This window comes from Neopelma chrysocephalum, unplaced genomic scaffold (genome assembly GCF_003984885.1).
Source record: "Neopelma chrysocephalum unplaced genomic scaffold, ASM398488v2 Primary Assembly neopelma1_23, whole genome shotgun sequence".
NCBI lineage: Eukaryota > Metazoa > Chordata > Aves > Passeriformes > Pipridae > Neopelma > Neopelma chrysocephalum.
The window spans coordinates 17,686,344-17,705,206 of NW_020897691.1; the positions used below are offsets into that span (position 1 = coordinate 17,686,344).

General features: G+C 41.0%; 1 protein-coding gene across 2 annotated transcripts in view; it reads right to left on the bottom strand.

The window, feature by feature from the left end:
- The window catches only part of IPCEF1 (interaction protein for cytohesin exchange factors 1), a 77,669-nt gene extending 61,661 nt beyond the window's left edge, over positions 1–16,008 (bottom strand). Inside the window, exon 1 of one of the 2 annotated variants that reach the window (XM_027688679.1) lies at positions 15,532–16,008. The gene's annotated coding sequence lies outside the window, so the exon portion shown is untranslated. The remainder of the gene's footprint in view (positions 1–15,531) is intronic. The other variant, XM_027688687.1, reaches the window with a different exon arrangement.
- Positions 16,009–18,863: the final 2,855 nt, after the last annotated feature.

The window sequence follows — 18,863 nt, forward strand, 5'->3', positions numbered from 1 at the left end:
GAGAGGGGGAAATGTGAGATCTTTTACACAGGCCTTTAAAAACAGGCAATTACTTGCCAGAGTGAACTTCCTTTATTATACCAAGTGAGCCTTGTTTCTCATCAGCTAAAATTATATTGTCTTTTTTAAAGAAAAAGAAAATAGATTTGACTAGACAGAAATAACTGACACCCGTCACTTAAGCAAAAAGAAAGAAGCCACAGCCTTACCAGCAAGGAATTCTGACGAACAGCTGCACTTGTCCGGTCAGCTCCATATACTTGACAAGCAGAGAGGAAACACTTACAGAAAGCAGTTGCAATGCTGAAATTGCCCAAGAGGAAACTGATGCCTCTTTTACAAACCATGACTACACAAACCACAAGTTAGGCTTCAAAGTAGGTGTTAAAAGCCATGCCTGCCAGAACTGTTAATGCTAGAACCAAGCCATATAGAAATGGGGTAGGGGATGGTAATAAAATATTAGAAATATTCCCAGATAGCTAGTTTTAATTTTTTTATGTTTGTTTCACAAATGGAAAATTGGTTTAAAAAATATTCCTGAGAAGAGGCTGACAGTGCATTGTGGAAGACAGAAGAAAGCATACTATAGGCACCCTATAACAAATGGCACTCTCCAAGCCTCAGTGAATCCTCTGTTGCTAGCACATTTCTCAGAGCACCCCTCCAGTCACAATCTCCTGGGAGCCCCCAGAGTCCAATCCTGGACCCCAAGGTGTGGGAGAACTCATGCTGCCTGAACCCAGCCACACCGAGGCCAGCTCCCTTTGGACAAATGGAAGGACAGGGCATTAAGTGCTGCCAGTTTGTTTTTTCTTGATCACCTGCAAGTTATGTCCCAGGAAACCCCATCCAAGCATGGATGACAGCAAGATTTGCAGACACTTGGGTCTAATGGCTTCAAATGAACCATCTTTAGTTCCCACATTTCCTTTTTGACTAACTGATGCAGTGGTAAGCCAAAATTAATAACCCTATTAAAAATATGAGACAGATGCTTCAAGTCACATTTTTGCTGGGCTTGGGGACCAAATAACATTAAAAGTCATGGCCTTGCAGTTTTGGGTACTTTTCTGGCTTGTGTATTCAACAGCTTCAGCCACAGGTATGGGGACTTCAAGAAGGAATAAACATCTAACTATAGCACAAACATCTAAATAACTTTTCATTGCTCTGTCCACACAGCTCTTTACTTATTTTACATATCACATTAGTCTATAAAGACAGAGCAGGCACTCTATTAAATTTCATCCTTCTTCAAAGTGATAGGCATTGCTAAAAATAAGGCAGGTCACTGCGTGCTTTGAAGTGAGTTTTTCCTTTTTGACTCACTGGAATATTATAGACTAGTTTCCTCAAAGGTGAATGGAGGGATTCTGCTGCCTAGGGATTCTGCTGCATTTCTTCAGATCTGTCTCCCAGCAAAATTCCAGGATACAAAGTCAGGTAAAGGAGACATCCAGAGATCTCAATGCTTTACTATTCATGATACTGAAATTACAGTGCCACCTGTAGGACACCCAGAAAAAATTCAGTTTGGGCCTTGGTGGTGCCACGAATGCCAGTCGTTATAATTATAGGGCTTTCTGGTTGTCTTGGCAGAAGTGTAGGAACATAAAAGCCAGATGACTCATGTCAGACTCCAGGGAGTAACTTGAAAACTTTGTTCACATAGAGCAACGTGCTTTGTTTCAAGTACCTCAGGACATCCAGAAGTGGATGTTTTGCTACAAAGATGAATCTTTTGTGGAAAGAGGATGTGCCAGTACAATGCATTCATAGTCCATCCACCTCAGAGCTTGTGCCAGTGTAGGCAGGAGAGATTTGCCACATCCTCAAACACTTCCAACTAAGACAGACATCACCCTTGAACAGCTGAATCTAAGGAAAGTTTCCATTGTAGCTGCACACTTTCTTCTTTTTTTTTTTTTAACTTTTCCATTCTCAGTTTAATTTTTAGCTATGGATCATGTATGATCCATATATGGCACATCATTGACTGGTATTTGCATTGCATGCATATGGTACTTTGCACCAATGCTGGGAAGCACTCTTGTATCCTTCAGAATATACCAATAAGCTTGTTTTACGTTGCTTTATCTTTTGTTTTCCTCTTTACCAAGAGAGCAATTTTCCACTTAGAAAAGTGGAAAATAGCGAAGGCAATATCTGTAAAGATTTCTCTCCGATATATCATTTCAAGATGTACAGTAAAACAAAAGTAAGTATATGCACCTTAGTTGCTAAATTTCCATTAATAACATTTTAAAGTGGAAAGTACCCAACTGATTTACTTAATAGCTCTGTTGCTGCAAATGAACTTAAAAAGAGGAGGTGCACAACATGTGCAAAGGCAGCTTCTGCTTAATGTTCAGTTGTGGTCAAAAACAGAACAAAATGTTCAGTCAAACAAGGAAAAGAATAGTGAATAATATAATGGATTTAAGAATCCTTTTGTTTAAATCAATGGCAGTTTTGTGGGGGATATTATGTAACAAAACCATCACCAACAAACAATAGAAAGAATCTGGAAGACTAAAGAGCAAAGAGTGAAAAGAATGGTCAAGAATTGCCAGGGGGAAAAAAGCTCTTGTAGGAAGATGGATTTTAATACAAACATGGATTTCAATACAAACAATGCTTTGTAGTGTGGCATAACTGATAAGAGATTCAACATAAATATTTTAGATTATGATTTATATAGGGAAAACACAACCCTTTCTCAGTCATGTAAAACAAAAAGGGAAGGAACAAACAATGAAAGATGGTAAAATTAAGAGAAGGAAGTGGGTTCAAGTACACTATTTGGAACTCACTGCTTCAGTGAACTGAGAGTAGAATTTGGTGTAGAATTGAAAATATTACTCTGTCAAACAGGGCAAATACTATATGCATAAAGCAGTAAATGAGGTACTTTCCAATAACATTAGGTTGAAACGTTCATGGCAAATTTCACAGCATAAGAAAATTATTCTTTTAGCTTTACTAGTTTCTTATGGCCACAGCAGTGATAAAGAGTAAGAGACCTTCACTAACTTTTGAGGTAGATGCTGCACAGCACAGGATTAAAAATTGCAATCAGATAAATGATGCAGAGAGTTAAAAAATTTATTTATATAATTGTGCAAATAGAGGCTGCAGAAATCACTAGGCTTCCACCCAGAGAGGTATGGGAGGTTGGAGCAGAAGAGAGATATCTGAAGGGACTTCCTGCCAACATGGCTACAAGGACATAAGAAAACTTGGGGGGGGAAGGCAGTGGTGGGGAGGAACCAAAAACATTTAGGAATTTCCAATTCCCATTTATCTGGTAAGGTCTCTGTGAGGAACTAAAGGATTGTTGAAAGCAGAATAACCAGAATCATAGGTACCAGGAACAGGAGGGCAGCTCATAGAGATGAGTGAGACTTGGTGAAAGCAGGCAGGTTAAACTATTTTCCATTGTGTTCCCGCAGAAGATTTCAAATCCACTGAAGCTGGGAATTGCACAGCAGAAAACATATCTGTCTGGTTAAAAATTCAAGATACAGCGTTGAATTTTCTCCTTGAGGTGAACAGCAATTGTCACAAAAAAGAAAAAAAAAAACAACCAGTTCACAGTTTACTTGCAATAAAATCCAATTAGACAGTCTTTTTTATTCAAAAATGGTCTGTGAGTGTTTGTTTCTTACCAGACAGGGAAGTTAGGTATCATCTGAACTTTCATTTGCCTACTCAGCCAACCAAGTAACCGATGAATGTACCAAAAGGTATGGGAAAGCCACTGAAAGCAGATAACATATCACTTACCAACAAACCCTATTGGTTGCATCACTCCCGCCACAGGCTATAGAGACCACAAGTAGGATGAGATGAGTCTCTGTCAACCGGTATGATTCATACTTGCCAAACCCATCTGTTACATGCAAACCAGTTGTTGCTGGTACTTAATATTTATGATTGAAAGTTACTGACTTCCACTACCATAAAGTTTTCCTTCTAAGCAGTAAGATGTTCCAGCTTCCTCTGTGAGGTTTCTTTTCTATTTTAACTTGTTTCTCCTAATGAAGTGTATTTGAAACTGAGAGCTTTAACCAGTCCTTGAACGCTCTGAGAGAACAGTGGGGTTTCATACACAGCACTTCAGTTTTGTATTTCTCTCTCCCTAGATCAAGTCAACCTTGTGGGAGCATTATAGGTAAGGGGAGAAAATCAGCTGTATATTTACCTCTACCACTTGGCTAAATCTGAGTGTAAGACTTTGAGAATAAAATGCTGATGGACAACATAGGACTGGCAGCCTTTGAGCAGGGAATGAGTATTCAGAGGCTCCAGCTCTGACTCTGGCACTGACTTACCACTTGACTTTGAACCCACCTCTTCCACAGCTTTACCTCTGTACTTTTAAAAAAAGGTACACAGTGATTACCTACACTGTAGGAATTTTATGAATATTTAATAATTAATTCCTCCAAAGTGTTCAGAATTTCCGAGATTAACAGTTTCACAGGAGGGACACATATGAGCTACCTTTATAAGAACAGAATTATCAGAAAAGAAAAACACCTTTAAAGTGGCCAGAAAATTGTTTAAACATCTTGAAAACAAACAGTTGCCAAAGTTAAGCATCAGAAACTAGCTTTATTGCAGCACTATATAATCAAGGACTTTAAATCTGTACAGAATCCTAAATCCTACTCTTTGCTTCAAAGTAATTTATTGCACAGCCTTATGCCACTGCTTTCCTTTCATCTTTGATAAAAAGCCTTCAGCAGTTCCTGTCGCATTAACACTACTTCTGCTTGTTGTGGCTGTATGTTTAAAATGATTGCCAGAGAGCCTGCAACAGCTTCCCATTGTAAATGTTGACATGGACAATTTCATCAGTAACCCAGTGACAGAAGCTGGGTGTTCCACATGCACTGGGAGTGTGGTCGGCTTGCAAGATGGCCAGCAGGCTATATAGATGGAAGCACTGCCAGGAGACCGAAGGACATGACTGTATTCCTCTGCTTGGTTTGAGCCACATCTAAATGCTGTATCCACTTTGGGGCACACATCCCCAATATGGGAAAGATGGTGATAAATTGAAAGCTCAGCAGGGGACACCAAGATTTTTGGAGCTGGTTGGTTCCATGAGGAGAAGCTGAGGGACTAGGACATTTCCAGCTTGGAGCATGGACAGCTTCAGGGGCCCTCTAACAGCAGCACTCCACCACCAGAGGATCAGTAAGATGACGAAGATGGGCTGTTCCCAGTGGTACACAACAAAAGGATGAGATACAATAGGCAGAAGTTGAAACAGAAGACCTTTAGACTGAATATAAAGAAAACCTCCTTCCCCATGATGACAATGGGGGGAAGTCACCCTGAAGAGGTTGTACAGTCTCTGTCCTTGGAAGTTTTCAAGACCTGATGGCACAAAGCCCTGAGTGAGTTGGTTGGAGCTCATAACTGAGCCTGCTGTGAGCAGAAGGTTGGACTGAGATCTCCTGCCTGGGTGGTGCAATAAGCCTGTCATTCTCTGTTAGATCAAAACATACCTCTGACCAGCAAATCATCCACAAACCTGTAGCGAAAATATTAAAAAGTCTTCCCAGAAGTAGAGAGATGCATAAATTTTCAAAAAGCAGGATACATGTGAACAACAAACACAAGTTTAGGACAATCTGTGTACTTGTGCACATATGCCAAAATCTATGTTAAAATCCAACCATAAATATCACTATTAGGAATATGATAATGAACTAAGATCATGCAATTTCAAAAAATATGCTCCTTTACAAGTATTCTTTTCTTACCACTCCAAACATCCATCTCCTTCATTCATATATTTCATTTGTTCTGTCAAGTCATCCAAACTGAAAGTTTTAAAATACATTTTTTCACACACAGAAGAAGGGATAAGGCCTTTATCCAACTATTTGATGTTTAACAAATTATTCGAGAAAAGAGGAGAGTTTCTGGATGTAACACTTTCCTTCAGAAGAAAATATTTAAGCAGGAAAAATAAACCAACAGCATGCCCATGTTTTGCATTCTCACTCAACCATTTCTATTTCAAATGTAGAATCACTTAGGCTAAGCAAAAATTACAAAGGAAAAAAAATATTATATTCCTTGAAAATGAACATATCTTAAAGTGCTTGGAAGTCTTTTAAAAAAAAACATATCTCAAGTTTATTTTTTCAAATATTTCTGGGGTTGCGCTCTAAGATTGCTAAGGCTATCCCATCTACTTGCTTATAAAGAACCCAAAAGATGGATGCCCCATTCCAGTTGTAAATAAATAGATAAAAAGCCAATGCAGCCATTGACTTACGTTATCAGATTCAACAATTCATCAGCAATTCATCAATAAACTTTAAGTACTTTGTATATAAGTCATTGAGGGTAGATTGAATTCAATTATGCTTTATGGTCACATGAGTTCAATTTAAATTCAAACACCGTCATGATACAGCTGTCTGAAATGCAGAGCCCTCAAAAATGTGTAACTTGCAAAAGGTCAGTTTTTTAAACATTGGTAAGAAAAGCCTGGCATACTATGTTTCAGTTGTTTGGGGGTTTTTGCCGTTTGCACATCTATTTGTCAAATAATGGCTTTTCAAATTATACTATCACTAGGTATATGCAAATCATCTGTATTCATTTGGATTAATTGAATTTGCCCAAACAAGTTCTCTCCCAGCTTATTTCCTTTGTGGGCAACTTTGGGCTGAGGGGAGCTGACTGCTGAGCTCTCACACCTCCAAGGGCCAATGGAGGTCATGCAGTAACGCCAACACGTTCACAAGGAAGAGCATCAACCTCAGCTGCATGTTTGCCATTTCTCATCAGCATTTTCTGCTGCGATTGCAAAACATCCACGATTGCTACTTCCTCTTTCTCTCTCTTCCTCCTCTGCAGCATTTGTCCCAGGCACAGCAACAAACCTATCAGGGTGAGGAGGATGAAAGCTGCTGTCCAGTCATCCTTTCTGCTCAGCTATGATTTTTACCCTTATTCCACTCCCCCAGCTTATTTGCATTTTGCATCCACGGCAATCAGTCATAATAAGGTGAGACAAGGGAATAAAAGCATTTTGCGATACATCTTAGTAAGTGTCTGAGTCATTGTGGTCTAGTGGTTAAAATCTCTCTCTTTGTTTTGAATAGGCTCTTATGTTAGTACCTAAGCACTAGGCTTCAAGAAATGCATTTGGGACTCGCTGTTCCTTTTTCACCAAGTCATTTTTTTTCTAGGTTCACATGTGCCTCAACAGTGCACTTCGCCTTGATAAAAACTTAAGTTGGGAAATCTCCAAACATCATAAGGAAGACAGCTCAGTCTTAAGCCCATTGTATACATGAGGAACATGAAAATGTTTTGACTAGATTGCACTCTGACTAAACAAAACCATACAAATCCCTAAGAACTTGTGTGACACATCTACCAACACTTCTACATTGTTAGTGACAGCAATCCTGTGCAAAAGGTGCTGAAACTTCTCATGCAGGCACACTGAGGATATCCCATAGGGTTCCTCCTTGTAGGAAAGAGTGATTGCTTAACCAGCTCTCAGGGAGCATTCCAAATAATCCTTGGTTAAAAAGACAATGTTATCAATTCTATTGTCAACTCTAATTTTCAGGCTCATCACCACAAGTAGAAATTTATTTTCCTTGTATATCAGAGCTGAAAAATCTTTGGTCAAGCATCTCTGCAAGCATCCTGGCTGAACAGGGCTCAGGGTAAAAAAGAGAGTTTATGACCTTTGGAAGAAGGGGCAGACAACCCAGAAAGAGTACAGGGATGTCTTTAGGTCATGTAGAGAGAAAATTAGAAAGGCAAAAGGTCAGCTAGAATTCAATCTGGCCACTGCTGTGAAAGATAATAAAAAGGGTTTTTATAAATACATTAACAACAGAAGGAAGGCCAAAGAAAATATCCATCCTTTATTGGACACAGAAGGGAACATTGTCACCAAGGATGATGAAAAGGCTGAGATACTTACTGTCTTCTTTTCTTCAGCCTTTAACAGAAAGACCAGTTATCCTCAGGGCAACCAGACCTCCAAAGCTGGTAGACAGGAATGGGGAGCAGAAAAAAAAGCCTGAAGTCCAGGAGGAAGTAGTTAGTGACCTGTTGAGCCACTTAGATACAAGTATATGGGGCCAGATGGGATTCACCTAAGGGTACTGAGGGAGCTGGCAGAAGGAGTCACCAAGCCACTCTCCATCACTTATCATCAGTTATGGTTAACCAGGGAGGTTCCAGATGACTGGAGGTTAACAAATGTGATGCCTGTCTACAAGAAGGGTTGGAAGGAGGATCCAGGGAACTACAGGCTTGTCAGCCGGATCTTGGTACCAGGGCAGGTCATAGAGCAGATCATTTTGAGTACAAAAACAGGACACATATAGGACAACTAGGGGATCAGGCCCAGCCAGCATAGGTTTAGTGAAAGGCAGGTCCTGCTTGACCAACCTGATCTCCTTTTATAACCAGGTGAACCAAGTAGTGCATGAGGGAAAGGCTCTTAACTTCAGTAAAGCCTTTGATACTGTCTCCCAGAGTATTCTCCTGGAGAAACTGGCAGCCCATGGCTTGGATAGGTGCAGTGTTTACTCGGTTAATAACTGTCTGGATGGCAGGGCCGAGAGAGTGGTAGTGAATGGAGTTACATCCAGCTGCAGCTGGTCACAAGTGGGATTCCCCAAGGCCCAGTCCTGTTTAATATCTTTATTGACAATCTAGATGAGAGGATCAAGTGTACCCTCAGTCAGTTCACGGGCTACACTAAGTAGGCCGGGAGTGTTGACCTTTTGGAGGGTAAGAAGGCTCTGCAGAGGGTTTTGGACAAGCCAGATCAATGAGCTGAGGGCAACAGTATGGGGTTCAATAAGGTGCAGTGCTGGGTCTTGCACTTGGGTCACAGCAACCCCATGCAGTGCAACAGGCCTGGGGAAGGGTGGCAGCCCAGTGGAAAAGGATCTGGGAATGCTGGTCAACTGGCTGAACATGAGCCAGCAGTGTGCCCAGGTGGCCAAGAAGACCAACAGCATCCTGGCTTGTATCAAAAACAGTGTGGCCAGCAGTACTAGGGAAGTCCCTCTGTACTCAGCACTGGTGAGGCCACATCTTGAGTACTGTGTTCAGTTTTGGCCTCTTCAAGAAAGATAAGGTGCTAGAGTGTGTCCAGAAAAGGGCAACGGAGCTGGTGAAGGGTCTGGAGCACAAGTCTTGTGACGAGCAGCTGAGAGACCTGGGGTTGTTTAGCCTGGAGAGAAGGAGGCTCGGGGAGATCTTATCGCTCTCTATAACTACCTGAAAGGAGGTTGTAGGAAGGTGCAGGTTGGCCTTTTCCCCTAGGGAACTAGCAACAGGACAAGACAAAATGGCCTCAACCTCTGCCAGGGGAGGGTCAGGTTGGACATCAGGAAGAATTTCTTTACTGAAGGGTGGAACAGACTGCCTAGGGATACTGTGGAGTCACCGTCCTTGAAGATGTTCAAGAAGCAACTGGATACGGCACTTAGTGCTTTGGTCTAGTTGACATGATGATGTTTGCTCAAAAGTTGGATTCAATGACTTGGAGGTCTTTTTCTACCTAAATGACTTTATCATTTTATTCTATGAAAGCACCAAGGCTCAAGCTGTTGGAAACAAAGCAGATGAGAACCCCTTCCACTCTCCTGCACCCTTGTGGCCAGCATGACTCAGTAATATTATCACACACATTCTTTGACACTTCAAGCAGGGCTCTGAGCTCCCCAACCCCACTGCTACTCCTACGCATTTGTTCCACCACTGTAAACACCTGCTGAAACCCAAGCAACTTGTTATGTAAGGCTTTGGACTTCACAGCACTGCAACAATTTCTTCACACTCACATATTTTAAGTTCCAACAGTGCCCATTATAGAGGAATTCCATGTCTGTTCAAAAAAGAGATGGAGGGGAACAAAGGTGAACAGTTACAGAAAGAGTGAAAAAGGGGAAGTGAGAAGGCAAGAGAGAAGATGTGATTAGACAAACCAGTGGTACAGATTCTTGCTTTGCTACACGTTTTCTTCAAAAGCCTGCACCAGTTCCATACTGCGAAGTTCAAAGGACCTTTGAAACTTAGAAGAGCATCATATATTTTAATGAGCCCTCCACAGTTTCCTGAGTAGTCTCTGCTTACCAGTACACCCATCCACCTGGTCTTCCAATTTCAGCTCTCTGAGGATCTCTACATGTTTTCTCCAGAGTCACCACTTTAAAGAAGTTCCCTTCCCATGCTACAGCCTACTACACCATCTGTAATCACAGTTGTAACAGCCCTGGTGCTTCCCGCAGTCAGAAACTATGAAGGTGCCCTTTGGGTGTTCTTGCTTGTCTTGGTCCTTGGAACAGCACCCCTCCACCTGCCCTGTGCCACCTCCCCACTACCACTGAGCTTTGTCCCAAACACCCAGGTCAACATTGTTCCTGAAGCTGACACAGACACACTACGAGGAATTCACTTTCCACAGCTGGAAACTACAGTAAGACTCTGCAAGCAAGGTTGCAGGTGGTGCACAAGGCTGAGAGGCCCTGTGCAAACCTTCACAGCACCAGTAGGATCTCCAGAATTAAAGCCAGCTCTCTTGGATATTGCAAGACAATGCAACATTTTTAGAGAATAACACACGTGCCGATTTCATCCCTGACACTTTCTAGAGAGCTCAACCCAAGGCTGCTACATAACAAGAAATATGGATAATCTGAGTGTTCCAAGGGGATTCAGAGACGAAGCACCTGTATCTTCAATAACCAGCTGAAGAAAATTGATCTCATGGATTTTATTTTTTCCTAATAACTTAATTACATGCCAGATTTTGAAAGAAAATAAAAGTGGCATTTTTATTCAGTGCTCCAAACTGTGTCAGAATAAAGTTAAAGTGGCCAACAGCAAATGCTGAAACAGAGTACAGGAACAGAGACAATGTGAAGTGAGGCCTCCATAAGGAATTCTGCTATTCCACAGTCTGGACACATCCTGAAGGAAAATTAGCAGAGCTTCATTGTAGGCAATTTTTCTCAACAACCAGTCCTTCCACAAACATTCTCTTTACTTTTTGATCCCATTTATACATTCAGCAAAATGAAATCCACACTAACTCACAGAATTTAATTGTGCAGTATGTGAAAAAGTACTTCCTTTTAATTTAAATTTACTGCCATTTTTGCTGGGGGGTTTTTTTGGTTGAGTTTTTTTGGGCTTTGGTTGAGGTTTTTGTTTGGGTTTTTTTGTAGTTTTAACAAATGATACATACTAGTATTCCTGTGGGAAAAATAGGCATTCCATGTCATCTTGTAACTATCTCTGTGCCAGTCATAACTTTCCCATTACATCTCAATACTCTTTTTCGCACTGAAACTCTAGTTCCCCTTTTCTATATCTTGTTTCTGACCTCCACTTCCCATCATTCAATTAGCTGTTAACCCACAAAAGACCTGTAGCTGCCTAGCTGTCACAAGCCTTTAGAAATAGCCATGTCTAAAGTTTTCTGGAAATCCAAGTTCACTGCACTGATACAGACATGGGCAAGCAGTGCAGTAAGCTCACAACAACAAATTTGTGGAGCAAAGTGTGCAGTGCCAAGGATCTGACACGCACACAAGTATTGGAAATGAGTATCGGTAGTCCAGTCTCATGGACTGATTAGCAGTGCACTTCTGGAACACACTTGGTTAATTTGATTCTAGGGACTCATTTTGTGTAAGAGTCAAGGCAAGATCAGTCTGCAATGTGAACTACAGCAAGATAAGTGGGGATAATGTTGAAATTTGCTTCAGAAGCGTACTCCTTACTTGAATTACCACACCCATGGCACAACATCCCCTATCAACTGGATGCACCTTCCGATCAGGAGAACTCATAAATCCACAGAATGCTGGGTTTCTGAAGTGTCATCTTTACCCTCCAAAAAACAAAGTCAGTATTAGTCTCTCCTGATACCTGTGAATTCACTTGGTTATTAATTTGTCTCTTCTTATTCCTTTGGTACCCTATAACTAATTCAGCTAATGAATTAGATGCCATAGTATCTACTTTAGCATTTCCTTTTCCCAGTTGCTTCAGAATTCTCCACGAACATTGTCAGGTGCTGATGATCTACAAGTTTTTTTTTTTACTTGTCTTAAAATATATTCTTGTAGTAGTTCACTTTGAGACAGTTCTTTAGATGTCCTCCACCAAAAAAAAGTCTTTCATCTAGAAACATTTAGTCCAAGGGCTCATTTAAAAACTGTTTCTTACGGTCTTGTCATTTTTTTCCTTCTTTTACAACTCAAACAGTATCAAAATCTTTCTCTGTTTTCTCTTTCTAGTGATCTGAAAGGATTTTGGTATGACGCCCTCCCCAGTCCATTTTTTATGATTTCAGCAATCAAATGAAAAAGACTAGCTATTTATCAGAACTTGCAATATTTTCCATATTATTCTATTTTATATGACTTCCATTTTTTGGCAAGCATCATCTTATTTCTAATAGACTGTTGTAATTTGATGTTTACATATATCATCTTTTTCATTGTATTACTGGTACTTTTTAAATCTTCCTTGACAGGTGATAAACATTTATTCTTATTTTCTACTAATGGCAGAATTAAACAGCCTTAATGCCGTTTCAAATAGCTTACCTTTTTAGCTGCTCCTCTTATTTTCCTCTCAACACACATTCTCAAATCATTTAAGTCCACTTTTTAAAGTTGCTATATTTGATTTCTTAACTACCACATTGATGCTGAATTTCACAGAATATGCCAAGCTGGAAGGGACCCACAAGGATCATCGAGTCCAACCCTTTGCCCTGCACAGGACCATCCCCAAGAGTCACACCATGTGCCTGAGAGTATCATCCAAACACTTCTTGAATTCTCTCAGGCTTGGTGCTGTGACCACTTCCCCGGAGAGGCTGTTCCAGTACCCAACCACCCTCTGGGTGAAGAACCTTTTTCCAGTATTCAACCTAAAACTCCTCTGACACAACTTCAGGTCATTCCCTCGAGTTCTGTCACTGGTCACCACAGAGAAGAGATCAGTGTCTGCCCTTGCTCTTCCCCTCATGAGGAAGTTGAAGACTGCAATGAGGTCTCCCCTCAGTCTCCTCCAGCTTCTGAACAGACCAAGTGACCTCAGCCACTCCTCAGTTTCCCCTCAAGGCCCTTCACCATCCTCGTTGGCCTCCTTTGGACACTCTCTAACAGCTTAATATCTTTCTTGTATTGTGGTGCCCAAAACTGCACACAATATTCAAGGTGAGGTCGCACCAGGGCAGACTAAAGAGGGAAATTTGAAGTCATTGTGGTTTCCTATACCTATTTAACTTAATCAAAATGAAAGATACAATGCTTTCTTTGTTGTTCTCCCTAACCTCTGACAGATGGAATGAAAATTGTATCCAGGATGTTTTCTTTTTGATAAAGACTTCCTACTAAACAATCTTAGTAACTGAAAAGCTTTTGTCCATCCTCAGAAGGACATGAGCTCTATCTAACCAAAGCATGGTAAAAGTTGGTTATGCTGGAACAGAATTCATATGCGTAAAATGTTAGAGATTACAGTTATACAAGGTATTCAAGAAAGCAGTAGTTGTAACCAATTTTTACTCCCACAAACAGTAGTCAAATGAATATTTAAGTGTCCTTTACCAATCCTGACTTATCACATGTTTCTCTCCTTTTGGAGAAATCCAAAAGGAATATATAGCTAAAAAGCTTTTGGGAACTATTAAGGAAGATATTTTAGAAGAACTGCCACATATAAATCTGACTCTACCAAAATCTGTAGGAGATGACAGCTTAATTTCAATGACTACACTCACCAGAGGCTCCTCCTCCTGCAGCTATCTGCTCAGCCTTCTGCTGCAGAAGGTGACAACAATACAGGTACCTTGTCCCCAAAGAAACCATGCTTTGTATGCACACAATGGAGCAGGCAGTGGAAACACCCCAAAATGCAAACTCTAAGCCTCTCTTTACACAACTTTCCCATACCACAGCTCAAACCATTTCCTTCCCCCTTCTCTAGTGAAGAAAACTACACATATTAATTCAGAAGAATTCAACAAATAAAATTTAGACACCGACCATTTCTGTTACCATGAAAAGAAAGTGGAATCACTCCAAACAGATCAGAGTCATGACTAAAAATCTTAAAAAGAAAATTTAAACTCATTCTGGTCAGAGAAATATCCAACTGGATGTTTTTCTCAGGGCTAGTTTGCAGACAATTTTTTCATGTTCTTCACTAAATACAGTTCAGATGAATCTGTTGCAGGCACAGGAACCCCATCAAGCAGAGGTCATTTCAAAGACTGAATAACTGGTGGCAACCACTGCCATGTACTACAGAGCTATCCACAGCCACTGAATAGTTAGGAGATTGACAGCAGGAAAAACAGACCAGCTGCAGAAGAGCACTTGCTTACAATTCAAGGGCTTTCCATTCCCCTATTTGCTTAGCAGTGCTGAGCAAGCTTGGTGTACCTCTGTCTTCATTCCTCATATCACCCAAGGAAAGCAATGGCTGTCCTCTCCTGCAGATGGAAGTGTTGTGAAGAGCAGATGTAAATTCACAAAACACTAGGGAACTTTGCTCCCCAGATGTGGGGATTGTTGAACCCAGGTACCATCCAAAACAGTACTGATTATTAAATGCCAATAGAGATCAATCTATCCGATTAACAGCAGTAGTTGGCCTTTCAACCAGAGGAAATAAAAGTATGTGAAGACTGCAAATTTCTGACCAAACTCTATTAAGTTAACAGAGCTGATGACAATGCCATAGCTACAATGACACAAAAGTCAACTCTTGGAGCAAGAACAGGAAATACTCTCCCACAGAAACACCTCTGGTCCAGGTGCTACCAATTCTCCAACATTAGTGCCAACAGTCCTTTTTCCTTAGGATTATATGAAGCATCTGCTTATGATCTGACCACAGAGCCTAAGGATAGAACTAAACTTTGTAAACCTACCCATCCCGGTCCCATAGAAAGAGAGTTCCCCACACCAAGCCTCCATTACAGAATAACTTCCTCATATTTTTCTTTGCAGAGAAGCCAGGTGACAGAGCTGAACCTGTGTGTTCAATTCTAGTTTCACAACATGCAGTCTCTCCTTTTATCCCTGCTATGTAAAAGTTTCAGACATCGACAGATAGTAAGGAAGTTTCCTCAACTTACATAATGCTTTCCCTTCTCCTCTTCTTCCCTTACATCCTCCAAGTTGACCAAGCACAGGACATGGGCAGAGCTCCAAGAAGACTGCATTAGGAAGAGCAGCAATTCTTGCTACATTCTCACCAGCTGTGCTACAGACCTCCCAGACCTGAGCAGGAGATGAGGTGAGTGCCAGACTTTCTCTACCACGTGGGGATGCTCCACATGACAGTCAATTACACCTCTACTCAGTGAGTCTCTTCAGAGAGACAGAAAGAAAAGACAACTCCAGACAAACATATATAGTCTCTTTGCTTTCTCTCTTCAGACCTAGTGACACTCTCTTTTCTTACTCTTCAGTTCCAAGGATTGCATTTTACCTGCTATGCTTACTCCAGTTCCAGGAACATCTGGGTCTGAGAAGCAGCCAGTCATTCAGGGTAGCTACTTTTTCCAAGCCTCCATGAGCCCAGCTGCAGCAGAGTCTGAGTTGTGTGACAACTGAGTGGGGAGAGAAGCTCCGGGAGCTTGCTGTGGCATAGGCTAAGGGTGGGAGGACTGGAAGAGGAGTGACGTAACAATGCCTGTATAAGGCCTTGCAACAACTAGCAGTTGTCTCGGTGGTTTTACAAGTATCAGTTGTATTTACTCAAGCTGAAGTGTTGCTGCCTGAAATAGAAATTCAGGTTTCCTATGGCTGCTTCTCAATTCAACATTCATGAAACAGCCAACACCCTTGGTCAGGATCAAGGGTTCATCATGGTAGATACTAAGTAGATAAAGAATATGACATAATCCCATCCCAAAGACTTGGCAGAGATAAAGAGGGAGTAAGATGATGACAATGTACTTGGAAAGGGAAAAAACAAATCCAACCATGCCCCCTCTTGGCCTCTATCAAAATAATGATTATGTGTAAAGCCCTGATTGTATGCATACACGTAAATAAAATTCAAGACTCATACTCAGCACCAGGAAGTTGTTTAGCTGAAGTCTGCAAGCTCCTGCCTGTAATAACCTTCCTGCCTTCTGATTAGAGCCAAGAAAAGGGTTTAGTATGGTTCCTCTTCTCTAATCTAATATTATTTGTAAATGTGTTTTTCCTCTCTCCTATCTTTCCAGTTGGTTTTACTTATGTAGACATGCCAATGTGGTAAATTTCAGACCTATAATTTGTGGCTTCCTGACTTAGGGATGGTTCTGAAGTAGTTCTTATATGACTGTTCCTCCAGCTAAATATTTACACACATATGCACCATGCATAGCTTTTACTTATGTGCATGAGCAAGGGTTCTGCATGCTTCACATAACTTTTCAGGGTCTACATGTGTTTCTGATCATGACAACACACTGAAAATATGCGCCTACAAAACACATTTTAAATGTATTTATACAAAACCGTATATGCTTACCCTTGAGGTGTTTTCTATATATAGAAAAGCTGACAATTAGGTTCCTGTTCTCATTTTTTCTCTTCAAGTTCTTCCCTTGTTATTCATTGTATCCAGGTTTCCTTCACAACTCTGCTATACATTATTTTTCACTGGCATGGAATCAATCAAACCTGAATTTTGATAATACATCATCATGGCTAGGCTTCGCGAACGAAGATTTGGGAAGGGCTCTACCCACGTTTCTTGCAAGCGCGTTGGTGGCTAAAAAGGCCAATACGAGAAAGGCATGTCCGGTTGCAAAACACACAGCAGAAAGACTCCTTAAGTGGTATATTCTGCAAGGCTCGATTCTTTCTGCGTTGTCTTTTCTCCTCAAGGGTGATCCTGCGTGCTTTCTCAAAAGCATCAGCAGCGTTATAGATGGTTTGTCTCCAGGCCTCCCGATTGGAGGCCAGAGTAGACCAGTGATGAAGATCAATATGGCCGAGGCTGAGATGTTGTTTCAGGGACTCCTTGTATCTTTTCTTTGGGGCTCCTCTCTTGCGGCAGCCAGTGGCAAGTTCACCGTAAAGCAGGATCTTAGGGAGGCGGTGGTCCTTCATCCTTGAGACATGCCCTGCCCAACGCAGCTGTGTTCTCAGCAACATGGCCTCAATACTTGTGATTGCTGCCTGTTCAAGAACTGATGTATTGGTCACATAATCTGACCAGTGGATGTTTAGGATTGTGCGGAGGCAGCGTTGACAGAAGCGTTCTAGAAGACGCAGGTGGTGGCGATAAATGACCCATGATTCGGAACCATATAAGAGAGTAGACAGCACTATGGCTCTGTAAACACTGATCTTGGTACTTTTCTTCAAGTGTTTATTTCACCAGACTCTTTTATGAAGCTTTCCAAAAGCACTATATGCCTTTGCTAACCTGTTATCTATCTCCCCGTCAATCTTACCGTCCGAGGAGATGAGGCTGCCTAGGTATGATAATACACATGCACATGATAAAGCATGAGACTATCGCCTAAGGAGATAATTGGACTTTCACATTTCAGTCAGTTCAACAACAATGATGGCGTAAGAATGAGCATCATGCTCCTGCTCAGTGTCTGCTGAGAGACCACAGCTTACAAGCCTTCAAGGTACAAAAGAGGAGTATAGTTATAAAACATTATCAATGCTCCTTGTCATCATATTGAACATATGCAGGCTTTAAGTCTCTTTTCTTAAAAAAAAAAAAAGGCAGTAAATTAATAAAATCAATCTTTTCTACCAGAATGGTTTTTAACAGTGATTTAGTTGCAAAACCCTTTTTATTTGGTTGTTCTAGCTTATGAATGAGGCCAAACAAGCCGTTCTAAGTTTCATTCCTGATGGCAAAGTCAAAGGCATTTATAAGAAATTTTGCACCCGAACCTTGCAATAAGCTACATTCAGTATAAAAAGTCAGTCACCCTGTGGACCCCAAACAGGAAACACAAAGAGCCACAGCTAGTTCTTCATTGCCTCACTCTTCTGAAAGTATTCACTCTTACAAGACTTTACAATATTAAACGTTACTTTCTCCACCACGACCTTCCTTTTCCTAAGGCCAAGATGCAAGAAGGCAGGCAGGCTGCAGCAGCCCTGGGACCTGCACTCACAATTTGCCAGTTCCCAGTTAACTGCTACTCACCTCTGGGGTGGCCTTCCCCTGCCTAGGAAATATAAAACACATATGACCACAGCCTGAAGATGGTTACATATTAAACTAGATGAGATTTCACAAAATGACTGTGTGTTCCATAGTCTTTGGACTAATCTTATAAACTTGAGCAGTCCTAAAATTCAACAGTGCTACATAAATGTATTCACACACTGAAAAATGCTTGCAGGACCAGGGCCTAAATTAAATAGATTCTACAGATCTCATTATTGTCTGGATTTACAGCAAATAATCCATTTGACTTATGCATGTTCTTTTTTCATCATCATTATCTTGAAGTATTTTTATTTACATGCATGAGTGGACAATCTGTGTTTTGTATGAATACTGGCATTCACCCACAGAGGACAATAAAACATCTTTTTCCCACTGCAAAAGCTTGTCAGGGAGCAGAGACACACACAGCTCAGCCAGGCAGTCAAATGTCATTAAAAAAAAAATAGGAAACCATGGAAGCAAATATTTTTTAAAGGACTTGTATGCCAGGCTGTTATACATTATCTGCTTGTTACAGTGTTACAAACAAGTCAATTTATACCATTTGGAATATTTTTGCAATCTATCTGAGATGAGAAAAAAGAGGGGGTGGAGCAGACTAGAAAATCCAACCAGCGTTAGTC